At 44.3% G+C, this 19,755-nt stretch overlaps 1 protein-coding gene across 2 annotated transcripts in view; it reads right to left on the bottom strand.

Annotated features, from left to right (window-relative positions):
- scamp5a (secretory carrier membrane protein 5a) overlaps positions 1-6,276 on the bottom strand; it is a 61,849-nt gene extending 55,573 nt beyond the window's left edge. For both annotated transcript variants that reach the window (XM_068015434.1, XM_068015435.1), the window contains exon 1: positions 6,079-6,276. The gene's annotated coding sequence lies outside the window, so the exon portion shown is untranslated. The remainder of the gene's footprint in view (positions 1-6,078) is intronic.
- Between the last annotated feature and the right edge of the window lie 13,479 nt (positions 6,277-19,755).

Below are 19,755 nucleotides of genomic sequence, written 5' to 3' on the forward strand. Positions count from 1 at the left end.
GTCCAAGATGCCAAAATACATCATGGCAGCAAGACCACACAAAAGGTCCTTCTCTGATGTTTGTGAATTTTTAGCCAGCCTAGAATCAAAGATAAGCTCCCCCCCCACCGTGCCTCAGAATTAAACACAGCACCTGTGGCCAAATGCTAGGCCTCAGGCCCAGGGTTCACAGTTTTTAGGATTGTGGAATTGGCATGACACTAACGAAATGCACAAAATTTATTGAAATGGCACTGTGGTTTAGTGGAACTCCTGAAATACACTCACTGCTGAGACAGATTTTTTTGCTGAATAAAGTAGCAGACTACATAGAACCGAGGCCTCTAATATTATGTAGGGGTTTGATAGGGTAGATATTTAGAAGATGTTTTGCCACTTATGGGAACAGTCCAAAATTAGGGATCATAAGATAGTCACAAGAAAAATATGATAATAAATTCAGGAGTAACATCTTTGCCCAGTGCAATACTGAGGGACTGCTGCACTGTCAGAAGTGCTGTTTTTTGATGAGCTGTTAAGCCGAGGCCCCGTCTGCCTTCTGGTTGTAACAAGATCCCATGGCTCTATTTCGCAGAAGAGCAGAGGAGTTAGCCCCAGTGTCCTGCATAATATTTATCCCTCAATCAATATCACTAAAATCACATTGCTGCCTGTGGGAACTTGCTGTGTGCAAATTGACTGCTGCACTTTCTACATTACAATAGTGACTACACTTCAAAAATACTTAATTGTAAAGCTCTTTGAGATGTCCAGTGGTCATGAAAGGCACGATATAAAAGCAAGTCTTTCAGGTAATGATTGCACACACGACTGGGAGAGATGGTTTTCCATTTAGATATTCCATTCTTCATCGTGTCTTCCAACAGCATTGCAGGAAAAAATTATTTTTTTTAAAAAACCAAGTCAGTAAACAGAATAAACAAAATAGCAACTGATGGCTGACAGCCACCAAAACCTTCCATAAAAAGCAAGGGGTTGACTCATGTGGAGAAAGATAATTTGTTCAATTTAACTTTAAATGAAAGAACTTCAGCACAAACTGCACAACATGTGAACATAAATGCCAAAGGACATAAGAAACAGGAGCAAGAATAGCCCATTCGGTCCTTTGAGTTCAACAAGATCATGGTCGATTGCCTACCTCAACCCCACTTTCCTGCATTATCCCCATATCTCCCAATTCCCTTAGTACTCAAAAATCTATCAATTTCTGTCATGAATAAACAACAACTGAGCATCCATAGCTCTCGGGGGTGGAGAATTCAAAATAAAAAAGGTGGATAGTTCTGGAGTCTTGGGTTGATTTAAGTTCACTGTTCTGTGCTAGCCAAAAAATATAGAAGTTAAAGTTCAATTCAGGAGGCGGCGCTGTTGAACGATCTTGCGCATTGTAAGGAAGCCGACGGTTAATAGTTCTCCTAGCGGAATCTGCCTGTGTACAGCAAATTAAAATGACCCCGTGATGTGCTGACTCTTGACGTGCTAGCTGAGCTTATATTGCTTGGGAATAAACAGAGCTTTTAGCTGCAAGAGCCAGATATTTACAGATAACAGATGGTTAACAACAGGATGGAGTCAGTATGTGTGTAACTGGACCCTGCCATATTGGAGATAATTATAGGGCTAGTAGTCAGATTTTTAGAGCTCTCAGGGTTCCACAACCTAGTGAGGAAGGTCAAGTCGGATCACCTTGAGCTTGCAGAAAACCAAGTTATAGAAGTGTTTGTCAGTTAATGAAATACTAAAAAGATAGCTTTTGTCATGCTAGACCCCCACTTGCCAAGAATGAGGCATAATAATTTTGTCATATGAACATTGATTTGAAAACTGCTGAAGTGAAGAAAGGACTTGTAAAAAAAAAAATCACCAGGCCCGTAGCTGGAAAGACATTTGCATATTACCAGACAGTGCTTGTGGGAGACAAAGAGGTTGCTTCCCTTATCCAATTTAGCCCACAACGGACTTTGAGCACTAGGTATTGTGTGTAAGAAGAAACATTCCAGGGTCGGCTGAGACCAGAGAATCCACAAACAGACGTGGTCAGATCAGCTGGTTACGTGACTAGCCTGCTTGGCAACCTGGTTTTTCTGAATTGTGCAAACAGTTTGAACTCAGAGCATATGTTTGATCCTGGACTGAAAAGACCTCTTATAGCTGAACAAATCACTCGTGCCCAAATCATGCAGAAGGTATTGTTGTAGGATAAACAACCTTCTGTGGCAACAGTACGGGATAGCATCTACTTGCATGCATCAACTGACTGCCACAGTATGCTGGTGAAAAAAAACTCAAGATTAACTTTGCCACGTGCATATGATCTAACTTGCACTGCTGGGGCATACTTTGCAACAGTAACAACCATAACTTGGCCCTGTCCTCAATTTCATTTCGAAGTTGCTCAATGAGTTCAGCACCACAAGGCAAAATGGATGACAGGAGGAAAATACTTTCAGAATTCAGCCAACGACATTCACAAATAGGGGCTTTTCTCTGTTACAACTTACATTAAAACTCCACCACCGTGCCTTTTTCTTCCCCTGGGGTGGCACAGTGGCGCAGTGGTTAGCACCGCAGCCTCACAGCTCCAGCAACCCGGGTTCTGTTCTGGGTACTGCCAGTGCAGAGTTTGCAAGTTCTCCCTGTGACCGCGTGGGTTTCTGCTGGGTGCTCTGGTTTCCTCCCACAGCCAAAAATTTGCAGGTTGATAGGTAAATTGGCCATTGTAAATTGCCCCTTGTGTAGGTAGATAGTAGGAGAATTGTAGGGATGTGGTAGGGGACATGGGATTAATGTAGGATTAGTATAAATGGGTGGTTGATGGTCCGCATGGACTCGGTCCACACAGACTCGGTGGGCCAAAGGTCCTGTTTCAGTGCTGTATCTCTCCATGACTATGACCCTCCTGCCTTGTGTGTCAGCTTCTAACTTTTTCACTACTGCAATTTTTAAAATACAAAAAAAGTTTCAAGTTTTAGCCCAACATAGCTGCAATTATGCTCAGTATGGTTCAAGGGTTTAATTCACTGTTCTGTGTGCACAATCAATGGCTTTCAAACTGATTAGCTGCAATTTCCACAATACTAATTAGAGATAGTACCAAGATTACCCTCCACCACTGGAGGCCAATCCACAAACACACAATAAGAGATCATTTGTGGAGTTAGCAAAAATATTAATTTTACAATTGGTTTATTTTGAGGAAAAAAGTGTTTGCTTGCAATGTACTAAAATGACTGCAGTGAGTGGAGCCACTCCTTGCTGTTACCTGCTGGCGACAGTTCTGTGACAAAAAGCACTTTAGTTCATAATACCAATCAAACCAAATTTATGCCTTGCTACGTGCAACACTCTCCCTTATCAGTGTTGCGAAAACCTAAACTGTCACAAAACAGTATATCCTCTGACTTAGTGTGAGCAACTCCACAGGCTATCCAATATTAAAAACAGGGCAGCCATTACAAGTAACAAGTGCTAGATTCACAAAATAGAATCATAGAGTCTCAGCCATTTACAGTACAGGAGAAGGCCATTCTGCCCATCGAGTCCATGCCAGCTCTCCAAGGAGCTATTCAGTCAGTCCCACACCCTGCTCGATCACGAGGCTGCATTATAATTGCCATTTCAGCCATCCATAGATTACGGATATCCTAGTATTGATAAATAAGTATAAATTGCAGAAAAGATATGATTTATTTTTCTTCTTCTAGAGTCACACATACTATCTGATCTTGCATTCAGGTATGAAGTCTATGACCACTGATTAACTGCTAAATAGAGATTCTCATTTCTGATTGGACTCCAAAGGAAATTAGGTCATTTTGGACATGTGGGTTAGTTTTAATATCCTTAGGTGAATATCATGAGCAATGTTTCTGTCTTGCATCTCACCAACAAGCAGCAAACTGGGTGACCTAGGAACGCAGGAACAGGAGTAGGCCATTTAGCCACCATTAGAACATGTCTGATCTGCAATAAAAACAAGAAATGCTGGAAATATTCAGCAGGTCTGGCAGCATCTGGTCTGAAATAAAAACAAGAAATGCTGGAAATATCCCACAATATTTTGCTTTTATTTTAATGTCTGATCTGTGACCTGTCTTTGCCTCCAAATCACTTAATACTTTTCTCTAACAAAAAAAAAATCTATCAACCTCAGTTTTAAAATTAATGACTAATCTACCATCAATTGCCATATGCAGAAGGGAGTTTAGAACTTAACCACCCTTTGTGTGAAGAAGTGTTTCCCAATTCCACTCCTGAAAGGTCTACCTCTAATTTTTAGACTATACGCCCTACTCCCCAACTCACAGAAACAGTTTCTCTCTATCTACCCTATCTGTTCCCTTTAATCTCTTGAAAGCGTCGATTGAAAAGGTCCATGTAGCTTAACTCGGAGACCAGGCATCATTCTAGCAAATCTATACTGCACTCACTACAAGGCCAATATATCCTTCCTAAGGTGTGGTGTCCAGAGCTGCTCACAGTGCTCCCAAAGGTGGTCTAATCAGAGCTTTATATAGTTCCTCTACATACAAGGCCAGCATTCCATTAGCCCTCTTGATTATTTTCTGTATCTGTTTATGACATTTTAACTATCTCTGTACCTGCACTGTGGGGCGGCGCAGTGGTTAGCACCGCAGCTTCACAGCTCCAGGGACCCGGGTTCAATTCTGGGTACTGCCTGTGTGGAGTTTGCAAGTTCTCCCTGTGACCGCGTGGGTTTTCGCTGGGTGCTCCGGTTTCCTCCCACAGCCAAAGACTTGCAGGTTGATAGGTAAATTGGCCGTTGTAAATTGCCCCTAGTGTAGGTAGGTGGTAGGGAATATGGGATTGCTGTAGGGTTAGTATAAATGGGTGGTCGTTGGTCGGCACAGACTCGGTGGGCCGAAGGGCCTGTTTCAGTGCTCTATCTCTAAATAAAATAAAATAAAAACTCCACTCTTTCTAGCTTTTCAGCATTTAGAAAGTACCGAGTTCTACCCTTCCTACAGACTTCCAATACTGTAAGGTCACTCATTGACTGAACCAGAGTTACACAATAACAGCAAACAACCCCTCTCATTTTTCTCTTCGGATGCCTGGCATGTACTCAGCATCAACTATCATTGTCTAAGACAGCAGTTGCATTAACAGTACTTAATGTTACACATTAGTCCTCCCAATCTCAGCATCACTATTCCAAAATTCCTAATCATCTGATAAATCTAATAACATTTAGCACTCTTTTTACAAGCACATACCAGCTCTCCTTTTAATCTAGTGGAAACTTAAGTAGCAATAAAAAATATTTTTGAAATTCTAAAATTCCATTTGTAAACACAATCTGCCAAACCCTCAAGGAAATTAAACAAAAAGGACAATAACTACAGATGCTGGAAACACTGAACAGGTCAGGCAACCTCTGGGGAGAGAAAGCAGAGTCAAATAGGAAATGAATTGGTTCTCTCTCCACAGATGTTGCCTGACCAGCTGAGCATTTCCAGCACTGTGCTCGAAAAACCTCAAATACATATTTTAAGATAGCTGGAGTATGACAGATAGGGAACAGCAGGAATGAATCACAGAGCTGCAGTGCAAACCAATCAACTGCTTGAGGTGACATCATGCAACGTAAAAGCAAAAGCTTCACCACGATAAGCATGTAATCACGTGTTATATAATTATACATTATATATAAATAAAAAAGCCAACTCCAAGCATCTACGAGACTTAAGCGCTGCAAATTAAGCATGCAACGTTGCACCTGGACAATCATATGCAAATATTATGCAATGCACAAGGTGAAGTGCATCAATCTGTAATGATCTGGAAGCATACAACACCTCCACAACCCAACCCCGACTGTTATCTGCTTTAGTAAAATCCAGACAGGGCATTTTATGAAGATGCAGAAATTTTGACTTCCAGTTTTTGTGCTAATATCATTTGCACTTTGATTAATGCAAGACTGCCCTCACCTTGCAATGCAGCTGCCATGCATTATTACATGGTGCATTTCCCCGCCCGCTCTCCCTCCCTCCCTCTGCGCCAACCCAGATCCCCTGCTGGAAGGCCGGTTCGGGCCAGGCCTGTCCTTACCGTCCAGCTACTGCTGCTCGTCTTCCTCGGTGCTTCGGCTGGAAATGAAGCCTCAACACACTGTTTATTTCATTCCAACCCCCTCCCTCCAACACGCTAAGGAGGTTATATTAAGGGCAGCTGCTGTTCAAAAGCCGCCCCTTCACCTTCTTCCCGTTTCCTTGCAACGGCCGCCAGTTCCCAACTCTCTCCCGGCCTGTCAAGTCTCGCGAGAACCGGTCCGGCCCACTCACTTCTCTTCCCCGAGATCAGCGGCAGTCACTCAAGCGGGTCGTCATGACAACGCTCCGCCCCCTCCAGACTCCACCCCCTCGTATCAGCACCAGTCACTCAGCGGGTCGCTGCGGCAACGCCCCGCCCCCTCCAGACTCCGCCCCCAGCATCAGCACCAGTCACTCAGGGGGCCTGGACAACGTATGCCAGCCAAGAGCGACGTCTCAATTCATTCCATCTTTGCTGCCTTCGGAGAATACTTGGCATCAGGTGGCAGGACTATATCTCCAACACAGAAGTCCTTGAAGCGGCCAACACCCCCAGCTTATACACACTACTGAGTCAGCGGCGCTTGAGATGGCTTGGCCATGTGAGCCGCATGGAAGATGGCAGGATCCCCAAAGACACATTGTACAGCGAGCTCGCCACTGGTATCAGACCCACCGGCCGTCCATGTCTCCGTTATAAAGACGTCTGCAAACGCGACATGAAATCGTGTGACATTGATCACAAGTCGTGGGAGTCAGTTGCCAGCATTCGCCAGAGCTGGCGGGCAGCCATAAAGACAGGGCTAAATTGTGGCGAGTCGAAGAGACTTAGTAGTTGGCAGGAAAAAAGACAGAGACGCAAGGGGAGAGCCAACTGTGTAACAGCCCCAACAAACAAATTTCTCTGCAGCACCTGTGGAAGAGCCTGTCACTCCAGAATTGGCCTTTATAGCCACTCCAGGCGCTGCTTCACAAACCACTGACCACCTCCAGGCGCGTATCCATTGTCTCTCGAGATAAGGAGGCCCAAAAGACTCAGCGGGTCGCTACGGCAACGCCCCGGCCCCTCAGAGACCCCAACCCAAACTTGCTCCTGTGCAAATCCTCATCTCCAGAAATTCCAACTGAGGAGACTCTGAGTTGTCCATAACTGCAACCAACTTTATATCCCTAGTGTAATTAGTATTTTTTAATTAAGGGAGTAACTAATTAATCTAAGGGTAAGTCATGACAGGGGAGCACACCTAATTTGTACTAATGCTTTGTCTTTCAACACACCATTAACATATTGTTTGCCTTTGCTCCGTGACCTTTTGGTCAGCTATGCGGCCTGGTCCAATCTAGACCTCCTTTGTTACCTCTTGCCCCACCCCCACCCCCACCTCACTTGCTTATAACCTGTGACTTTTCTAATATTTGTCAGTTCCGATGAAGGGTCACTGACCCGAAACGTTAACTCTGCTTCTCTTTCCACAGATGCTGCCAGACCTGCTGAGTGGTTCCAGCATTTCTTGTTTTTAGCTCAGCCCCGTGATATGCTCCTCCTGCACTATGTGGGAAATCAGGGATGCTTCCAGTGAGCAGGAAGTGTATCCATCTGCAGCTACTGGCTACCCGCATTATGGAGCTGGAGCTGCGGGTGGATTCACTGTGGAGCATCCGCGATGCTGAGGACGTCGTGGATAGCACGTTTAGTGAGGTGGTCACACCGCAGGTAATGGCTGCACAGGCAGAAAGGGATGGGTGACCACCAGACGGAGTAGTAGGCGCAGGCAGGTAGTGCAGGAGTCCCCTGTGGCCAACCCCCTCTCAAACAAATATACCGCTTTGGATAATGTTGGGGGGGATGACCTCCCAGGGGAAAGCAGCAACAGCCAAGTTCGTGGCACCACAGAGGGCTCTGCTGCACAGCAGAGGAGGAAAAGGGATGGAAGAGCTATAGTGATAAGGGATTCTGTCGTAAGGGATGCAGAAAGGTGTTTCTGTGGCCGCAAATGAGGCTCCAGGATGGTATGTTGCCTCCCTGGTGCTAGGGTCAAGGATGTCTCGGCGCAGCTGCAGGACATTCTGAAAGGGGAGAGTGAGCAGCCAGAGGTCGTGGCCCATATTGGTACTAACGACATAGGCAGGAAGAGAGATGAGGTCCTACAAAGTGAATATAGGGAGTTAGACAGAAGGTTAAAAAGCAGGACCTCTAGGGTTGTAATCTCAGGATTACTCCCTGTGCCACGTGCTAGTGAGTGTAGGACGGTAGGGCGCAGCTGCAGGACATTCTGAAAGGGGAGAGTGAGCAGCCAGAGGTCGTGGCCCATATTGGTACTAACGACATAGGCAGGAAGAGAGATGAGGTCCTACAAAGTGAATATAGGGAGTTAGACAGAAGGTTAAAAAGCAGGACCTCTAGGGTTGTAATCTCAGGATTACTCCCTGTGCCACGTGCTAGTGAGTGTAGGAATAGGAGGATAAGGCAAATGAACGCGTGGCTGAAGAGCTGGTGTAGGCAGGAGGGCTTCAACTACTTGGATCATTAGGATCTCTTCTGGTGCAGAGGTGACCTGGAAGGGGACCAATATCCTTGCGGGGAGGCTTGCTAGTACTACTCGGGAGGGTTTAAACTAGTCTGGGGGTGGGGGGTGGGACCCAAAATAGTAGTCTCTCCGATGAGATAGTTGAGGCAAATGTAGAGGTTAAAGCAAGCAGGTCCAGTAGGCAGCCCAGGCAGGGGCAGGATAGGGAGCGTGGAAGGTCTGGTAGACTAAACTGCATTTACTTTAATGCAAGAAACCTTATAGGTAAGGCAGATGAACTCAGAGCATGGATCGGTACATGGGATTGTGATATTATAGCTATTACGGAAACGTGGTTGAGGGATGGGCAGGACTGGCAGCTCAATGTTCCGGGATACTGATGCTTCCGGCGTGACAGAGGTGGAGGTAAGAGAGGAGGGGGAGTTGCACTATTGATTAGGGAGGACATCATGGCAGTACTTAGAGAGGATATCCCCGGGGGGAACGTCCAGCGAGGCCATATGGGTAGAACTTAGAAATAAGAAAGGGGTGATCACTTTGATGGGATTATACTATAGGCCCCCCAATAGTCAGAGGGAAGTGGAGGAGCATATATGTAGGGAAATCACAGATAGGTGTAGGAATTATAGGGTTGTAATAGTAGGTGATTTTAACTTCCCTAATATTGACTGGGATTGCCTTAGTGCTAAGGAATCAGATGGGGAAGAATTTGTTAAGTGTGTCCAGGATAGTTTTCTGAAGCAGTATGTGGATGGCCCTACTAGAGAAGGGGCTACACTCGACCTCCTCTTAGGAAATGAGGCTGGGCAGGTGGTTGATGTGTCAGTGGGGGAGCACTTTGGGACCAGTGACCATAACTTTATTAGCTTCAAGATAGTTATGGAAAAGGATAGGACTGGTCCTCAAGTTGAAGTCCTAAATTGGGGGAAGGCTAATTTCGATGGCATCAGACAGGAACTCTCAAAAATTGAATGGAAGAGGTTGTTTACAGGTAAAGGGACGTCTGGCAAGTGGGAGACTTTTAAAAGTGAGATAGGAAGAGTTCAGGGCCGGCCCATTCCTGTTAGATTGAAGGGCAAGGCTGGCAAGTTTAGGGAACCTTGGTTGATGAGGGATATTGAGGGTCTGGTCAGGACAAAGAAGGAGGCACATGTCAGCAATGGGCAGCTGGGATCAAGCGAGTCCCGCAAGGAGTATAGGAGATGTAGGACTACACTTAAGAAGGAAATCAGGAGGGCGAAAAGGGGCCATCGGATTTCCCTGGCAGATAAGATGCAGGAGAATCCTAAAAGATTCTATAAGTATATTAAGAGTAAAAGGGTAGCTAGGGAGAGAGTAGGTCCACTTAAGGATCAGTGTGGCAATCTATGTGTGGAGCCAGGGGAAATCGGCGAGGTCTTAAATGAATACTTCTCGTCTGTATTTACCGTGGAGAAGGTCATGGAAGCTAGTGAGTTCAAGGGAGGGAACACCGATATCCTGGAGCATATCAACATTACAAAGGAGGAGGTGTTGGAGGTTTTGAAGTGCATTAAGGTGGATAAATCCCCAGGGCCTGACCAGGTGTATCCTAGGATGCTATGAGAAGCAAGGGACAAGATTGCTGGGGCCCTGTATTTTTGTATCATTGTTAGCCACGGATGAGATACCGGAAGACTGGAGGATATCTAATGTTGTGCCTTTATTTACGAAGAGCCGCAGGGATAAGCCAGGGAACTACAGGCCGGTGAGCCTTACATCAGTGGTTGGAAAGTTATTGGAATGGATTCTGAGAGACAGGATTTATATGCATTTGGAAAGGCATAGTCTGATTAGGGATAGTCAGCATGGCTTTGTGTGTGGGAAATCAGGTCTCACGAATTTGATTGAGTTTTTTGAGGAGGTGACCAAGAGGATTGACGAGAGCAGGGTGGTGGACGTTGTCTACATGGACTTTAGCAAGTCCTTTGACAAGGTCCCGCATGGTAGGCTGGTCCGGAAGGTTCAAACACATGGGATCCAGGGTGAGCTAGCCAATTGGATACAAAATTGGCTTGGTGGCAGGAGGCAGAGGGTGGTAGTGGAGGGTTGTTTTTCAGATTGGAGGCCAGTGACCAGTGGTGTGCCACAGGGATCAGTGCTGGGCCCTCTGTTGTTTGTCATATATAGTAATAACTTGGATGTGAATGTAGGGGGCATGATTAGTAAGTTTGCAGATGACACCAAAATTGGTGGTATAGTGGACAGTGAAGAAGGTTGTCTAAGGTTACAACAGGATATAGATAAACTGGGAAAGTGGGCAAGGGATTGGCAAATGGAATTTAATACTGACAAGTGCGAAGTGATGCGTTTTGGGAAGTTAAACCAGGGCAGGACATATACAGTGAATGGCAGGGCCCTGTGGAGTGTTGTTGAGCAGAGAGACCTTGGGGTGCAAGTAAATAGTTCCCTGAAAGTGGCAACAGAGGTAGACAGGGTGGTGAGGAAGGCGTATGGCATGCTTGCCTTCATCAGCCGAGGCATTGAGTACAAGAGTTGGGACGTCATGTTACTGTTGTACATATCTTTGGTTCGGCCGCATTTGGAGTACTGTGTGCAGTTCTGGTCGCCGCACTACAGGAAAGATGTGATTAAGCTGGAGAGGATGCAGACAAGATTCACAAGGATGTTGCCTGGTTTGGAGGGCTTGAGTTATAAAGAGAGATTGGATAGGCTGGGTTTGTTTTCCCTGGAGCGAAGGAGGCTGAGAGGGGACATGATAGAGGTATATAAAATTATGAGAGGCATAGATAGGGTAGTTAGCCAGAGTCTGTTTCTCATGGTAGGGGTGACTAAAGCTATAGGGCATAGATTTAAGGTGAGAGGGAGGAGGTTTAAAGGGGATCAAAGAGGTAAATTTTTCACACAAAGTATAGTGGGTATCTGGAATGAGCTGCCAGAGGAGGTGTGGAGGCAGGAACAGTAGCGACATTTAAGAGGCATCTGGACAGGTACTTGAATGAGCAAGGCACAGAGGGATATGGAATTAATGCAGGCAGGTGGGATTAGTATAGATAGGCATTATGGTCGGCATGGACAGAGTGGGCCAAAGGGCCTGTTTCTATGCTGTAGGACTCTATGATTCTATGACTCTCTTTAACATTAAGCCCACCAAAAAGTGCCCCATGTTTTGCCGGGGGGGAGGGGGGGCGTTGGAGTGGGGTCACAACCAACAGATAAATTAAAGAAAAAAAATCACAAAGCAAACTTTATCATTTAAATAATATTATTTAACTTTCCGCCAACACCCAGCCAAGTACCAACACCAACAGCTCTCATATATATCACACCTTCCGCATAGTGAAACACCTCAAAGCGCTTCACAGGCATTGTCAAACAAAGATTTGACACTGCGCCTCGTAAGGAGTTTTTAGGATCAAAAGCTTGGTAGGAAGTTCTTTTTAAGGTGCATCTTAAAGGAGGAAAGAAAGGCAGAGATGTTTAGGGAGGGAATTCCTCGCCATATCCAGCATCTCCTATGCGATGCCACCACTAGACACATCTTTACCTCCACTCCCTTATCAGCATTCTGAAGGGACCGTTCTGTCCGTGATACCTCATTCCCTTCCAACGGCACCTTCCCAGGCAATCACAGGATGTGTAATACCTACCCTTTTACCTCCTCTCTCCTCAGCATCCAAGGCTTCCAGGTGAAGCAGGGACATACTTGTACTTCTAGTATACTGTCTTCACTGCGCACCACATGGTCTCCTCTACACTGGGGAGACCAAATGCAGATTGGGTGACCACTTTGCAGAACACTTCCTGTCAGTCCGCAAGCAAGACCTTGAGCTTCCGGTTACTTGCCATTTTAATTCACCACCCTGCTCTCACACCCACGTTTCTGTCCTCGACCTGCTGCACTGTTCCAGTGAAGCTCAACACAAGCTTGAGGAACAGCACCTTATCTTCCAATTAGGCACTCTACAGCCTTCTGGACTCCACATTGAGTTCAACAACTTCGGACCATGACCACCATTTTGATTTTTTTTTAACCATGTACCAGTCTTAAACTTGTTTTTCATGTATTTGCTTACAGACATAGCTGTTCATTACTCTGCCATTAACACTCTCTCTGGACAAATGTTTTGTCTTTTACGAAGGCTATTACGAGGACGTTGCCTTTTATTCCATGACATCTTGTCATTTAATCTCTCCTTCCCTCTGCCCTATTACAGACCTTCTCTTTTGTTTTTCATCCCCTCCTCCCTCTTCCACTTTCTCATTTCTAACCTTTGCCAATTCTGATGAAAGGCCACAGACCTGAAACATTAACTCTGTTTCTCTCTCCACAGATGCTGCCAGACCTGCTGAGTACTTACATCACTTTCTGTTTTTATTTCAGATTTCCAGCTTCCGCAGTATTTTGCTCTTATTCCAGAGCTTAGGTTCTTAGCAGAGGAGCTATCCCTGGCCAATAATTATCCATCAATCAATGTCAGAGAAACAGATTATCTGGTCATCACCACATTGCTGTTTGTGGGAGCTTGCTGTGTGCAAATTTGCTGCTGCATTTCCTGCAGTCCTACTGGATACTAATGACATGAAGGGATATGGGGAGAGCATGGGAAAGTGGCGCTGAGGTAGATGATCGGCCATGATCTAATTGAATGGCAGAGCAGGGTCGATGGGCTGAATGGCCTCCTCCTGCTCCTTTGTTCCTACATTACAACAGTGACCACATTTCAAAAGTACTTACTTGGCTGTAAAGTGCTTTGAGACATCCTGTGGTCTTGAAGGGCATCGTATAAATAAAAGACTTTCATTTTTCCTTTCTTTTGGCCAAGTACCACAGCAATGGGTTCATGCGGTTATGTTGCTGGACGAGTAATTCAGCAGCCTCAGCTAATAATCACAAAGAACCTGATTTCAAATCTCACCATGGCAGTTAGAGAATTTGAATTTATACGACCATAACACAGCATAGATCCATATAAGGGGAAGCTGGATAAGTACACGAGGGAGAAAAGGAATAAAAGGTTATTGTGCTAGAGTTAGATGAAGTAGCGTGGGAGGAGGCTCGTGTGGAGCATAAACCAGTTGGGCCAGATGGCCTGCCTCTTTGCTGTAAATTCTATAGGAACAGAGAGCCATTCAGCCTCTTCAAGCCTGCTCAGCCATTTAATTCAGTCATGGCTGATCAGTATCTTAAATCCATCTACCTGCCTTGATTCCACAACTCTTATTGCCATTGCCTAACAAAAATCTTCTCGATCTCAGTTTTGAAATTTTCAATTGACTCCCCCCCCCACCCCAGCTTTTTTTGGAGGAAGAGGCAAATCTTCCGAACGTCATGAGGGACCCCGGCAGCTTAAAAATCTGGTAGTAAAAAGCTGCTATCTGCAAAAGAGACCATGAAACTGTTGGGTAGTCGTAAAAACTCCAATTGGTTCACTGATGCCCTTTAGGGAACGAAACGTGCCGTCTTTACCCGGTCTGGCCGATAGGTGACTCCGGTCCCACACCAATGTGGTTTACTCTTAGCTACCCTTTGAAGGGGCCTTGCAAGGCATTCAGTTGTACCAAACTGCTACAATGAGTAACATCTGCCCATCGCAGAGTTGTCTGTGGGCTAACATTCGCACCCCATTTATCAAATGGCAGGGGCTAGGTGTATTTACCTTAACCTCTCTCTCTAAAAATAAGAATGAGCAGAGGTGAAAAAGAATTGCCAGAAAAACTCAAGTTTTCTGTTGTGTGTAGCTTAAAAAAAGATATGTTTTAAATGTCAATTTATATTGATGTAGTAACAAACTATTACCACAAGGTAGCAGGGACGAGCCATAATTCAACTCAATTCTCCGAATATCCCAAAGTTTCTAGCCTCCTCTTATGAAGATGCTGAAGTTCAGTTTCTCAGGTGTTGAGCCTTATCGGTGTCCTAAATCAATGGCCACATACAGTACTTTCCAACTGGAACCATATAAGTTTACAAGCATAAAAGGAGGCCATTCCACCCATCACTTGTCTGCTGCCTGTGAGACCAATTCAAAACTAATCCCAGTGCTCTCTCCACAAAGCTTTACATATTTATCTTATTCCAATATTTATCCAATTTAACCTTGAAAGGAAGCAATGGCTGCTGCCTCAATCACTCCTTGTAGCGCCACATTCCCTGCGCTAACAACTCTCAGTAAAAAAAAAATCTTCTAACCCCATGGTCAATTACAATTTTAAATTCATGACTCCTTGTCACTTACTTTGCCAACAAGTGAAAATACTGCTTCTCTCGAACAGTGGACAGCGATCTAAAACAACAATTTGCAGTTTTTTAAAAAAGAAAAACAATTGCATTTATATAGCACTTTTCACAATCACCAGATGTCTCAAAATGCTTTAAAGTCAAATGAAGTAGTCATTATTGTAACATAGCAGCTAATTTGCACACAGCAAGTTCCCTCCAACAGTATAACATTCCCTTAGTATTGCACTGAAATGAACCCCCAACCTTCTAAGCTCATAAGCAAGAGTGCTAACCACTGAGCCAGGGCTGTAGTATCTTCAGCATAGCAAAACATCCCAAGACACTTGATAGGAGTGTAATCAGACAGAAAATGGCACTGAACCAGAAATAAGAGACATTGGAAGCGGTAACTGCAGCTTGTGTTTTTAAGGAGTGTTTTAAAGGACGAGAGAAAGTTGTAGAGGTTCGGGGAGGGAATTCTGAGCCTAAGGCGTAGACTGCTGAAGACACACACAAATGTAGCAGTGAAGGAAGCGGGAGATGTACCAGAGGCCAGAATTGGAGGACTGCAGAGATCTCAGAAGGTTGTGGAACTGGAGGAGATTACAGAGATAGGGAGGAGTGAAGCATGGAGAGCTTTTATAGCAAGGTTGAGAATTTTAAAATCGAAATGTTGCCGTACAGGCAACAAATGGAGGTTAGCGAACACAGGGGTTTTGGATGGACAGGACTTGGTGTGAGTTAGAAGGCAGGCAACAGGATTATCGCATTTGTGGATGGAAAGGTGGGCTGGAGAACATTGGAATAATCAAGACTGGAGGTAACAAAAGCAGAGATAAAGGTTTTAGCAGCAGATAGGCTGAGGCAAATATGGAATGAGTGGTGGAAGCAGGCATCATAGGGTATGGGGTCTGAAGCTCAGCTGAGGGTCCAATGGGATGCTAAGATTGTGAACAGACTGGTTCAGCGCCTGAGTCAGTGGCCAGAGAGGAGGGTGAAGGAACCAATGGTGAAGGAATGGAGTTTGTGATGGGAGCTGCAGACAAAGGCTTCGGTCTTACCAATGTTTAAGTAGAAGACATTTTGGCTGATCCAGGACTGGATGACAGACAATATTGTTGCGAACTTGCTTCTATTTCTTTTGTAAAATATGTTAAGGACTTATATTTGAAATATGGACACTGATTCATCTGGAATCTTGAAGAGATTACTAAACTTTATGTTTTTTTTATAAAGAAGTCACCAGAAGGCTCCTGGATTTGGCTAGTAAACAAGTCTTACTGGAAGGCACCTGTCTGTGGATAATCACCCAGCAGGGATTGTTTTTGACTTGGGGAGATGTTTACAAAGAAATGACAGGCCAAGATTTACAGATGTCAGGAGGCTTGACTTCTGGAAGGTTTTAGTTTCAGTTTGAACTATTACAACGGTTAGTTGTTTTTGCCTGCCAGAAGAAGAATACCTCAGTTCACTCACTTGAAAACAAATCCTGCATCCAGTGTGTCAGTTTCCCACTTCCTCCTGTATTTGAAGACACCCTGCATGTTTGAAGGAACCTTGCATATTGAATGTGTGGGAACTGAAACCTTGTTGCTGCATTCCTGATGAAAGACCTGTTTGGAGCCTCTGTAGCTGCATCTCTTGGAAAGCCTACCCAAACTGATCTTCAACATCATCTGGAAAGAACTGTTCTCGGAAGATACTAGTGACGGCTGCTTATATGAATTTGGGACACCAAACCAAAACAAAGGACATCTTTCCATACCTTTGTAATGCAGGCCCCCACCTGCCAAGAATAAGGCATATTAATTTCACCACATGAACATTGATTTTTAAACTGTTGCTGAAGTAAAGAAAGAACTTAATTTTTTTTAAAAACAGACCCTTGACTGGAAAGACATTTGCATAGTAACAGACAGTACTTGGAAAGGACAAAGGGGCCACTCCCTGCTCCAATATAACCCACAATGGACTTTTGAATACCAGATGTTGAAGGAAGAGAAGCTAGCATTCCAGGTTGACTGCTAAGATGCTCCCAATACACAGAAGAGACCTGGTCAAACCGGTCAGTCACATGACCACTTGCTGGCCAACTACGGGAGTTTTAAATTGGAGAAACAGTGTTTGAGGACAGAAAGCTGTTTGCTCCTGAGCTGAAAAGAGCCTCTCCTGTCTGCTCTCATCTTTCTCACGGAACTGAAAATCATTGAAGACACATGAACCCCAAGAGAGAAAAGTCTCCTACAGTGAACAAGGTTTAAGAAGAATACTGGGCCCCAATGAAAAGCAAGACCATATCTTCAATCAAGGTCTACAGCAAGTTCAAAGCACAGTAACAAACTCTTCAGAGATTGCCTCAAACCTATCCACTATTTTTCTTCTGTTCTTTTCTGTCTCTATTTGCATGTGCATATCGCGTATGCACGCTAGCGTGGGGTGTGGCATGTATCCATAGGCATTAACCGAATTAGAGGTTAAGTTTAAGTTTAAATAAATTTCACTTTTCTTCTTTAAACCTCAGAAAGCCTGTTTGTGCTAATTTCTTTGCCTTATAATTGAAAAGTGGTAAACACCAAGGGTGAGTTCAAAACACAGTGAGTTTAAAACAAAACCCTGTTACAATAAGACCAGGTGAAAGCTGAGAAAGACCCCTAGACATCTTTCTCACCTGGTCGTAACACTTTCTTTTCAGCTGAATTGTTTTTTCTCCCCTTCTGTTTTCTTTGTAACTGCGATAAACAAAAATCCCTTTTATTTTTCCTGGTTAACCAGTGTGTATGTATGTATATATGAATGTATGTGTGAGGGGCTAGGATAAATAGGGGGCTTTAATATTGAAATTTGTGATTATGTTTTACTTCATTATTGGTTAGAACTTGGGTGACAATAAATGGATAATTTTGTTGTTTATTAAAGAAACCTGATTGGTATGCTTTATTCTGGGAAAAATAAGAGTACATGGTTGACTGTATTGGTAAGTGGGAAAATTTAAATATATGTTATGACCTATGGAGAAGTGGGGCTGGAATAAACAGTGCACTCCTCCCACCTCGGTGGTAACAATATCAGGAGCAAGAACATTGGCTGATACTTACGCTCCCTAGCTCAGAACTCCCGAAATCAATTCTCGAACCTTCTGCTTAGGCCAGCTAACCCAACACTTTCCTGTTATGTATGGCTCAGTACCACACTGAGCAGTATATCAGGCCATCTGGGGAACAGCTATTTTCTGTTGCAACGCTTCAGTCTGAACCCACATCGAAAAGGAACATTTCAGAAATGGTGGGTGGAATGTTTGACTATGTGGAGGGCGTAAAGCTGACAGAGGCTGATAGACGGCTTGTGGTAGACCCCACACAATTTCCTATCTATCGACCAGGAGTGCAAAGGACATGCTTCCCATCTGCAAGGCTGAAGACCAAGTTGTGTGTATACTTGTGGCTAAAGTAGGAAACAGTTGCAGGGATGGAAGGAGAGAGGGAAGGCTCTGGTCTACACTGACCTGTCAGTCGGTGGAGCAGGAGCCAGACTTATGCAAACACATCTCTTTGCTAAAACGTGCATGAGTACTTGGGTTAGACAGTTGGTGATGTGTGGTGTTAGACTTAGATGTCTATACACGGGGTAGTTACTAGGGTATTGACAAAGTAAACCCCTAATAATACGCTTGATACAGTCACAAACTTTACAAAGCAGCACAGACTCTGTCTTAGAGAAGAGAGGGGAACAGATGATTTAGGTTTATTAGGTTACGCAGAAGGTACTGAATGCACAGAATGCAGGAAGGTTGATGGCTTGGTCAATGGAGCTGAATGAATATTTGGCAAAGGAAGCAATTAAGTGATTATGATACAAAGTTAGGTGGAAAAGTAAGATGTGAGGAGGAGCAACGCGGCCTCAGAAGGATATGAATAGATTGGGTGAGTGGGCAAGAACACAGCAGATGGAATACAATGTAGCAAAGTGTGAACTTATCCAGTTTGGTAGGAAAAATAAAAAAGCAGATTATTTTTTGAATGGTGAGAGACTGGGAAATGTTTGCATTCAGAGTGACCTGGGTGTCCTTGTACATGATTTGCAAAAAATTAGCATGCAGTTACTGAAAGCAATAAGGAAGGCAAATAGTATGTTAATTTTTCTTACAAAGGGATTGGACTATAAGGGTAAAGGAGTCTTACTACAATTATATAGGGCATTGGTGAGGCCCCTCCCCTCCCTCCCCAAAGTACTATGTGAAGTTTTAGTCTCTTTATCTAATGAAGGACAAACTTGTGCTATAGAGAGTGCAACAAAGGTTCACCAGACTGGTTCCTGGGATGAGGAGATTGTCCTGAGGAGAGATTGAGTAGATAAAGCCTATATTCCATGCAGTTTAGAAGAATGAGAGGTTATCTCATTGAAACATATAAAATTCTTAAGAAGCTTGACAGGGTAATGCTGAGAAAATGTTTCTCCTGGCTGGGGAATCTAAAACACAGGGTCACAGTCTCAGGAAAAGGGTCCCATCATTTAGGATTGAGATGAGGAGAAATTTCTTCACTCAAAGGGTTGTGAATCTTCGGAATTCTCTACCCCAGGGAGATGTAGGTGCTCAGTCATTGAGTATATTCAAGATGGAAATCGATCAATTCTTTTGGATACGAAGGGAATTAAGGGATTATAGGGATAGTGCGGAAAGGTGGAGTTGAGGTGGAAGATCAGCCATGATCTTATTGAATGGCGGAGCAGGCATGAGGGGCCAAATGGCCGACTCTTGCTCCTATTTCTTATGTGAAATCGTGTCAGGTGGGTTGTAATTCTATTTCCTATCATGCAGTTATTCGTTTTGACCAGTAGAGAGCGCTGTTAAACAGTCACCGCCAAATGCACATTTGAGCGTTAAAATTTTTATTTCAATGTTTTGTTAAATAGCAACATGCTGCAGATGATTGCTTAACCTGCAGGAGTTGCTTAGAATTTTACAGCT

Source organism: Heterodontus francisci, chromosome 35 (assembly GCF_036365525.1).
Source record: "Heterodontus francisci isolate sHetFra1 chromosome 35, sHetFra1.hap1, whole genome shotgun sequence".
NCBI lineage: Eukaryota > Metazoa > Chordata > Chondrichthyes > Heterodontiformes > Heterodontidae > Heterodontus > Heterodontus francisci.